The sequence below is a fragment of the Cnephaeus nilssonii genome (genome assembly GCF_951640355.1).
Source record: "Cnephaeus nilssonii genome assembly, chromosome: 5".
Taxonomy (NCBI): Eukaryota; Metazoa; Chordata; class Mammalia; order Chiroptera; family Vespertilionidae; genus Cnephaeus; species Cnephaeus nilssonii.
Window position 1 is genome coordinate 99121710 of NC_137076.1, and position 8464 is coordinate 99130173.

Here is an 8464-nt window from a genome sequence, read left to right on the forward strand (position 1 = left end):
TGTTGCTCTATTTTTCCTCCTGTCATATTTTTATAAATCAGTCAAGGGACAAACATAAAAATTATAACTATTTCATTTGTTCCTATAAAGAAAATAAAATGCCCAGTTTTGAATTATGGCTAAATTAAAGAGTAATACTTGAAATTATAAAGGCTCTAAACTTAACTATCAAGTTAACATAAAACACACTGAATTAGACTATTAATTTAGCCTATATTTTAAATAAGAACAAAAGTTGTTGTCTTTTTATATTTTTAAAGAGGCAAACTCTTGCTCATGTTCATATTTGGAGAAAAAGAAGCAGTTGAATAGTGATTATATTTACCCTGTAAAATTTAAAAGCTGTGATGAATAATCCATGTACAGTAGTTTATCACTAGTAAAAGAGTTTCATAGTATCACAAATGCATTTAAAGGCTGAGACTGTGCTTGAAGTTTTTGAACTAGACAAACCACATCAGTATTTCCATTTTTCATCAGTATTTTCAGAAAATACTTTTGGAAGTAATTATACTTGCTTGGGCCAAAATATGGCTTCCCAAGAAAGCTAGAGAAAATTTTTTAAATGATCTATGCTCTTCGTTCCTGCTTTAAATACTGTCCTTTGACAGTCTTTGGTAGCATGTAGGTGTGGATGTGGGTGTTCGCGTGAATGAACAGAGCAAAGCTACGGGTAAAGCAGCAGGTGCAAAACTGTCCTAATAAGAGGACACATTGTTTTTTCTACTGGATAGGCCAGAGAATAACTGCTTCCAGTGTAAAGAGAGGGAAATGTAAAGACCAGAGACAGCCATGGGGTGGGGGGAGAGGTGGAGGGCATGCAATTGTATCTCTCTATCTCCAGGGGCATATATGTAAACTCAGCAGACATATTTTTATGTGTGGCAGATTTTTAGAGCTAATTGTTAGTAAACCATGGCTCCACAAAAGACCTCTATGGGGCAATAAACTGCTCCAGTATTAAGAGCACTGAAAAATAAAATCCGGCTGGTGCATATAATGTATTCAAAGGGAATTGATGGGAAATATGGGACCAATAGCATGCAGTATTTGGTCTGACATGAAAATACTTCAAATATGCATTATAGGACCAAAAACTTGGAACAAAAAAAAATGTTCAACCAGAAATAAAAACTGTACAATGGCCACCCTTACTGGGGGGAAAATGAAACTTTTCTGCATCTTGCCAGTTGATCACATGTACTAGTAAGTGTGTGTGTGTGTGTGTGTGTGTGTGTGTGTGTGTGTGTGTATGTATGTGTGTGTGTGTGTGTGAGGAATAATGAGGACAAGATCTCAATTACCTTGACAGGATTAAGATTAATTTTAAATTTGTTGGGAAAGTGTTTTAAAATGCCCAGAAAACATAATCTATCCAATAAATCACAAAAAATGATAAACTTACATTTTATTGGATTGTGAGTCTTTTTCCTGGCCAATAGTTGCTCGGACTAAAGAAAATATCTCATTTCAATGATTTTTTTTAAATTTTAAAACTTGAAAATTAAACATTGCTTAATGTCACATAAAGAAAAATGTACTGTAACCACAGTGTTTATTGAATAATACACAAAAGCTTTAATGATACATTTTCACAATCCTTGTACAGTATAGTCCATTAGCTAAAGCACATCAGAGATTCATAGGAAATAAATCATGTTAGTCATTACTATGAAAATGAACTAAATTTAGATAGCAAAGACTCTTATTTTTGCCTCCCTGTCATTTATAAATTTGAATTCTATGTAATATTGTAAACTTCTAAAATATGAAGACTTTAAAACAAACAAAAATAGTCTCCTGAGTAAAACTTTTAACTCTGAGGTTAAGATGATTAATAGTTTAAGATGATTAATGTTTTCAGTAGCTAGTATAAATATATTATTTAAATAGATGTTGTCAAATTTACAGTTGGAAATAAAATTAATAGAGTAACTACAACAATGACATAAAATCTAGTTTTGTAGAAAACTCTTTTCTGAAGGGTTCAGGGGTGGAATTTGAAATTTAATGAGTATAAATGTCAAGTCATGCGTGTGCAGGGAAAGCACCAAGCTAAGTTCAATTTAAATGGCAGTGCATTAGTTAACGGGGTGAAGAGGTAAGGAGAACTAACTGCATTTGACGTTTGAATTCTCCCTGCATTATACAGGAACCCAGAAAGCTAAGAAGACACTGACTTTTACTAAGACCAATATATTATTCCAAGAATATCCTGTTCTCTTATTTCATGTGAATTAGGTCAAATCTGGGATGCATAGTGAAATTGTGCTGCTTTGTTTTTTCAGAAATATATAGTGGAGTTCAAAAGTTTTGTGTAGACTCATTCACTAATTGAGTTCATGAAGATAATTAATTTGATAAGTACTCAACAAGTATTTAACATTGAGCTAGGACTGTTAGAGGACTGGGTGAAAAGGTGAAGGGATTGAGAAGTATAGATTGTTAGTTACAAAATATTTATGGGGATATAAAGTACAACACAGGAAAGATAGTCAATAATGTAATAACTATGGAAATATGGGGGGGCACATAGGAAAGTACATGATTGTCTAGCCACTATGCTGTACAAAATAATGACTGGAAACTGCTACAAAATAATATTAAATGTAAACTCTATTGGAAAACAAAAATAAATAATAAAATTGAGCTATGACAAAAAACTATAAGTAAGTTTTTATTAGAAAAGAGATTTTGAAAATCATAAAGTTGTATGTTCTGGTGATAATAGTTGGGATGAGTTTAATTTCAGTTTCCTACAAGCTGTTCTGGACTTTTATTTTTTTTAAGGAAAGACCATCTTATAAAACAGAATCCAACTGGGCTGCTGTGGTCAGTGTAGGAATGCGGATAGACATACTTCCCTGCCATGAGAGGAAGCAGCTTTAAAGAATCCCATTTCCTTTCAAATAATAAAGCTTTCTAAAAAGCTATAAAATAGGGTGTGGGAGAGCACATGCTCTAACTTATAGGGTTCCTTGCCTTATCTGGTTTTCCTCCTTTTGAATTTCGACTGTGATAATAAAGCATATCTTCCATCGACTTGAGTATATTGTTAAAAATGACTAATTTTTTACATTACCTGGGTAGGCTAGAATGAGGTCTGCCCTCTTGTTGCTAGAAATGCTGAGTGCACACTGTGAGAACAGCCATGTCTCAGGCACATTATATAATGGACAAATAATTTAAACCCATTTTAACAGCAGAATTGCCCTATAAATGCTTTTGGCCTAAAATGGAATTAATTTTAAATTAATATTTTTAACTCCTATTGCTTTTCCCCTTCCTGATTCTGCCTGTCCTCTAACCCACCAAATCAAAACCAAATCCTCTGAATTAAATGCATTTCTTAAAATGAGTCTTAGTCCTTAACTGGTTAAGTTGCACATCTGGGATATCACAGAATATCAGTCATCTTATGTCAAGAAAAAAATAATGTCTAATCTTTGACAGAAATGAATTACTTCATATGGGACAGCTACATTTGGTCTGATACTTGTCAGCTTTCACTGGGAGGCGAGGAACTAAGAAATAGATTTCATCAAATTCTGAGATGGGAGGAAATGAAATCTTAGCAAAGAAAACAAGTTATGCCCCTGAAATGAATTGTACGAGCAGGAAGATATATCAGGAGAAAAGTGAATGCTAAAATCATTTGCCAACAGATGATATAAAACATTTTGGACAGATATTTAAGGGCAGAAAACCCTGATATTACCAGTTTATAAAATATTCATATATTCAAGAAAACTAAATGATCTCTAGATTTGAGAATTACTTGTAAACATTCTCTGGTCTTAACAGCATTTTTTCCCATGATACTCCTACTTCTTTCCATGAGCTGCCTAGTTGATATGGGATTAAAAAAGAAGAAGGAAAAAAAAGTTTGTAGTGTAAAGTTAATCCCTTCGCTTGAATGTGTCTAAGGGAACTTCTCAATACTTGCTTACTGAGATCACTTCAAATTTAAATAAAGGGACCACATGTACTGTCTTGCATCAATAAAGAATGAAACATCATATTTGTCAAAGAAGAAGGGGAAAGGACCAGATAGCTTAGGGATTAAGGTTGGGTAATGGGACCTTTCAACTCTAAGACACTTCTTGCCATGTGTCCATGGTAGGTTGACTGTGACAGAAATCATTACTATCTAAGGGCCAGTCACTTGTCTTTTACTTGTCAGAGACATGGCACTCTTCACCCAATTCTTGTTAGACAGTTGTCCATATCACACAAAACCCGTCCTGGTTAGCAGCCAGTGAATTTATCCCCTTATGGCGATATGAAAGAGTCCTCCCTCTGCTAACAGGGGAGAGGAAATGTTGCTTCAGGTGTTGTCTATGGAGATTCCTCTGATGCTTGCTTCGTCTTATCCAAAGTAGATCATATGGAGATGAATATTCTGCTTTTTCAAGTAGATATATATTTTTAATCCTCACCCAAGAGTATTATATTTTTCCATTGCATTTTTTAGAGAGAGTGGAAGAGAGAGGGAAAGACCGAGAAATATCAATGTGAAAGAAACACATCCATTGGTTGCCTCCTGCACGAGCCCAGACTAGGGTCCGGGCCGGGGAGGAACCCGCAACCCAGGTACATGCCCTTGACCAGAATGGAACCCGGGACCCTTTGGTCCACAGGCCGACGCTCTATCCACTAAGTCAAACCAGCTAGGGCCAAGTATATTTAAATAGCTGCCTCCCCAAAATTAAAAGGACCCTAAAATGCAATCTGTGAAAGTTAAATAAGTGAGCTTCTGTGAGTCTTCCTTACACAAAATAATTTACTAGTTTAAAGGAAATGTACATTTTCTCCATTCTCTCATTTCAAATCATACATTTTAGCAGAGAATATGATATAAATATTTATGTTTTATTCATGTCTAACATACAAAGACAAGTCCATAGATTATAAGAATTTTCATAAAGTTAACACACCTATGTCAAAAGTGTCTTCAGTAACAAGCGATCCATAATCAGCATGTCAGAAAGCTCTCCTTGCTCCTCATTCCCCTCAGTTCCTACCTTCTCCCGAGAGTATCCTTTCTTTTTGTTCTTTTACTCTTGGTTTTGGGGGATTCACTAATATAACTTAGTTCTTGATTAATTTTGTTTCAGTTTGGGGCTTAAAATCTTATTTGATTATCAGTAGCAAAAAATAAAGATATGGGATATGCACATTTAAAGATGAGGTTTATCACCTTGAGACTTGGATATACCTCTGGCCAAAGTTTGTTAAGGTTTATATTTTTATTTCTAATGGTTTCATCTCCTATTGTCTGTATATGAAGGCACCATGAGGGAAGGGGCATTAAACGTAAGGCCTCCGACCGTAAGGAACAAAATGACAAAGAAACACGATGCAAAAAGGCGAGGCAGAATCATCTCTACATCTGTGGTAGTACATATCCTATTTGCAGAAATTATCTAATTTTGTAGGAAATTACATTATCATTTTATGTGGGATGCTTTACTCCTCTAGGTTCAGTTACTTCAGATATAAATGGGAATATTAATAATGCCTTGCTAAAGTCACTTCTTACTAAGACCTATGATTCTAGGAAGATAGTTCAAAAAACGTTTTTCCCACTCAGTGTTTTCTTACCCCAAACTACTACAAAGTTGGAGGCTTGCCCTCTTTTTATCTTTATGTAAGAAAGGGTGGTAGATGGTGATCCTCATGCTACCACTTTTGAGCTGGGGAATACAAGACATGGGAATGAATCTGTCTTCATGCCAAGATCACAGCTGAAATGCCTGTTTCAGACTATCTCAAGCCGTGAGGCAACACTAACTTTGTTCATTCTCAGCAAGTATCTTTGAGAGACGAGCACAGACTTAATCTTTCACATTATACAGATAAGAATGAAATAACTGAGCACTCAAGTGATTTAGGAAGCATCAGTTAACAGTTAGAAGAGGGGAAAAAGGATATTTGGCCTCTTGTCTTTTCTTTCAGGGTTCATTACAAGGGTTCCTTGTTACTCAGGACCCTATATACCCTTTAGATAGTCACAGAGAGACTGTATTTTGCCAAAGACAGAATATGAAAAAGACAAAAAGAGTACTCTCTTATTAAGGCCTTCACCTCTGGTGTTCAGTTTTCCCAGTATTAAGTTCATGGGCAAATTGCTTCTTGGCTGAAATGTCAATGCCAGAACTTTAAAGAAGTGATCAATACGGAGCCTCCATCAAAATTTTACCGTTATGTTTCCTCGTGGAGACTTTTACATATTCACTGAAGCTCTTTTAGAGCATAGAGGTCGGGTTCTTTAAATTGTGCAAGTGTTGGCGACCATCAGAGAGTTCCAGTAGATGAAAAAACAAGGAACGGAGCCACTGTCCTCCTGTTTGATACTTGTTTTCCCAGAAGAGGGCTGGAGCTGCTGGCTGAAATGTCAGAATAAAACAAGACGTGTCTATTTTTAGCCTCAGCTCATACAGTTTCCCCCCTCTTTAATCATACAGCAGGATTTTAAACCAACTACCTTCCCAGAGGACCCTCGTTAAGGAGAACTCAAGTCAGTAAATAGAGAAGATACTTTCATTCAAGTTCTGCAATACATAGGATGTATCTTTTTTATTTTGGAAACATTCAATATTGGTGTCATTCTTTGCAGTTTTGTTTTTGGCTGTCCTAACCAGTGTGTGCGAGACTAGACCCTTGATCACAAAAGTGAGCACAAGCCCAAGGGTTCCACAAGAAATTAAAATGAAGAAAAAATAATAGAAAGAAAAACGTTTGATGTAAAAAGTGTCCTAACCGGAAGCTTCATTTCAAGAAATATTTTCGCCTCATCCTGCTCATCATATGACCACATAAAATGAAAGAAAAGGAAACATTATGAATTATTAGCTGGAAAAAAAAGGAATATTTTGCATAATAGATGATAAGAATTGGAAGAATTTCAATTTCATGAGATCTCCAGTGGTGATTCAGTAGGGTACTAAGCTTAGAGCAGTAATTAAATCATGGTAATATCTCTTATGTGTATACATAATGATTTGGTGAACATTTAAGTATACCTGAGAGTTTGAGCTAGAAGCATGGATAGAGTACCGTATTTTCCGGCGTATAAGACGACTTTTTAACCCAGGAAAATCTTCTATATGCCCAGTCGTTTTATACACCGAAAAATACGGTAGATACTTTATTCATTGATTCATTCATTCAACTGATATTCATTGGTGCCTACAGTGTACTAAGAGAAAGGAGTAGAGTAGTGAGTAAATAGTTGTGGAAATTGCATTCTAGTGGGGGAAAATAGATGATTAACAAAATAAATGTATATGTCAGATGGTCATATGAGGGTTAAAGGTGAATCATAGATGTGGTTCTAGCTCAGAAAGCATAATCATGGAAGCCATGTCTTATAATTGATAAAGAGAAGAGACCTAAACAAAACAATGGAGTAAGCCATGTCTATATATTGGGGAAAAGTGTTTTAGGCACTGGAACACCACATGCAAAGGCACTAAGGAATATCGTTGTTGATGTATTTCAGGAAGAATACAGAGAGCAGAAGGCACAGTGAGTGAAAAAACAAACAAACAAACAAACAAAAAACACAACATGAAGTGAGAGGTGGAGCAGGGTCAGATTATAATAAGTGTTCTGGATCTTACTCTAAGTAAGGTAGAAGGGTTTTAAACCATTTTTAAAAATGTAAATAGGGAAATTTGTGATTGGATGCCTTTTAAAAGGATTATTCTGGTTGCTCTGTGAGACTGTTTTGTTCAGTTCCCAGGGTGGAAAGCAAGGAGATTATTAATAAGGAAATAAATTAACTCAGACAATAGGTGGGGGTGGTTTCTACTAGGGGATAACAGTGAGAATGGATAGATGAAACTTGATTCTGGGTATATTTAAAAGGACATCTGACAGGCTTGGCAATGAATTGAATGTGTGAAAAGTCAAGATGACACCAAGATATTTGGCACAAGGAAGTGGTAGAATAGACTTGCCATTTATCAAGTTAGAGAAGACAGTAACATAATGAATTTGGGGAGCAAGGGAAAGGGGAGGGTTCAGGTGAATGAAGACTTCAAGTTTGGCTAACTTAAATTCGAGATCTTGTAAGAAATCTTAGTAGGGATATCAAATCAGTGGTTAGATAAATGAATTGAGTACAGAGAATAGGTCAAGGCTAGTTTTATAAATCAAGGAATCACCAACCTAAAGATGGGTTTAAAACCATGGGTTTTAAACTCACTCTTATTGAGTCAGTTTACCTATTAAGAGGGGAGACTGAAGTTATTAATAAATACATAAATTGCAGGTTACCTCTAAGGCCCTTGTATTTCCTTTGTTCCTTGAAATCTAATAAAAATTAGTCTTTACAATCACTTTTAGATGCATTTATAATAAATTCTAGGCTTAAGGTGTTAGAAATCATTTCTGTGGTTTATCAAACTTCAGACAATGAGTTATAGCACCATTATCTGGACTTTACGAAAGACCTGCT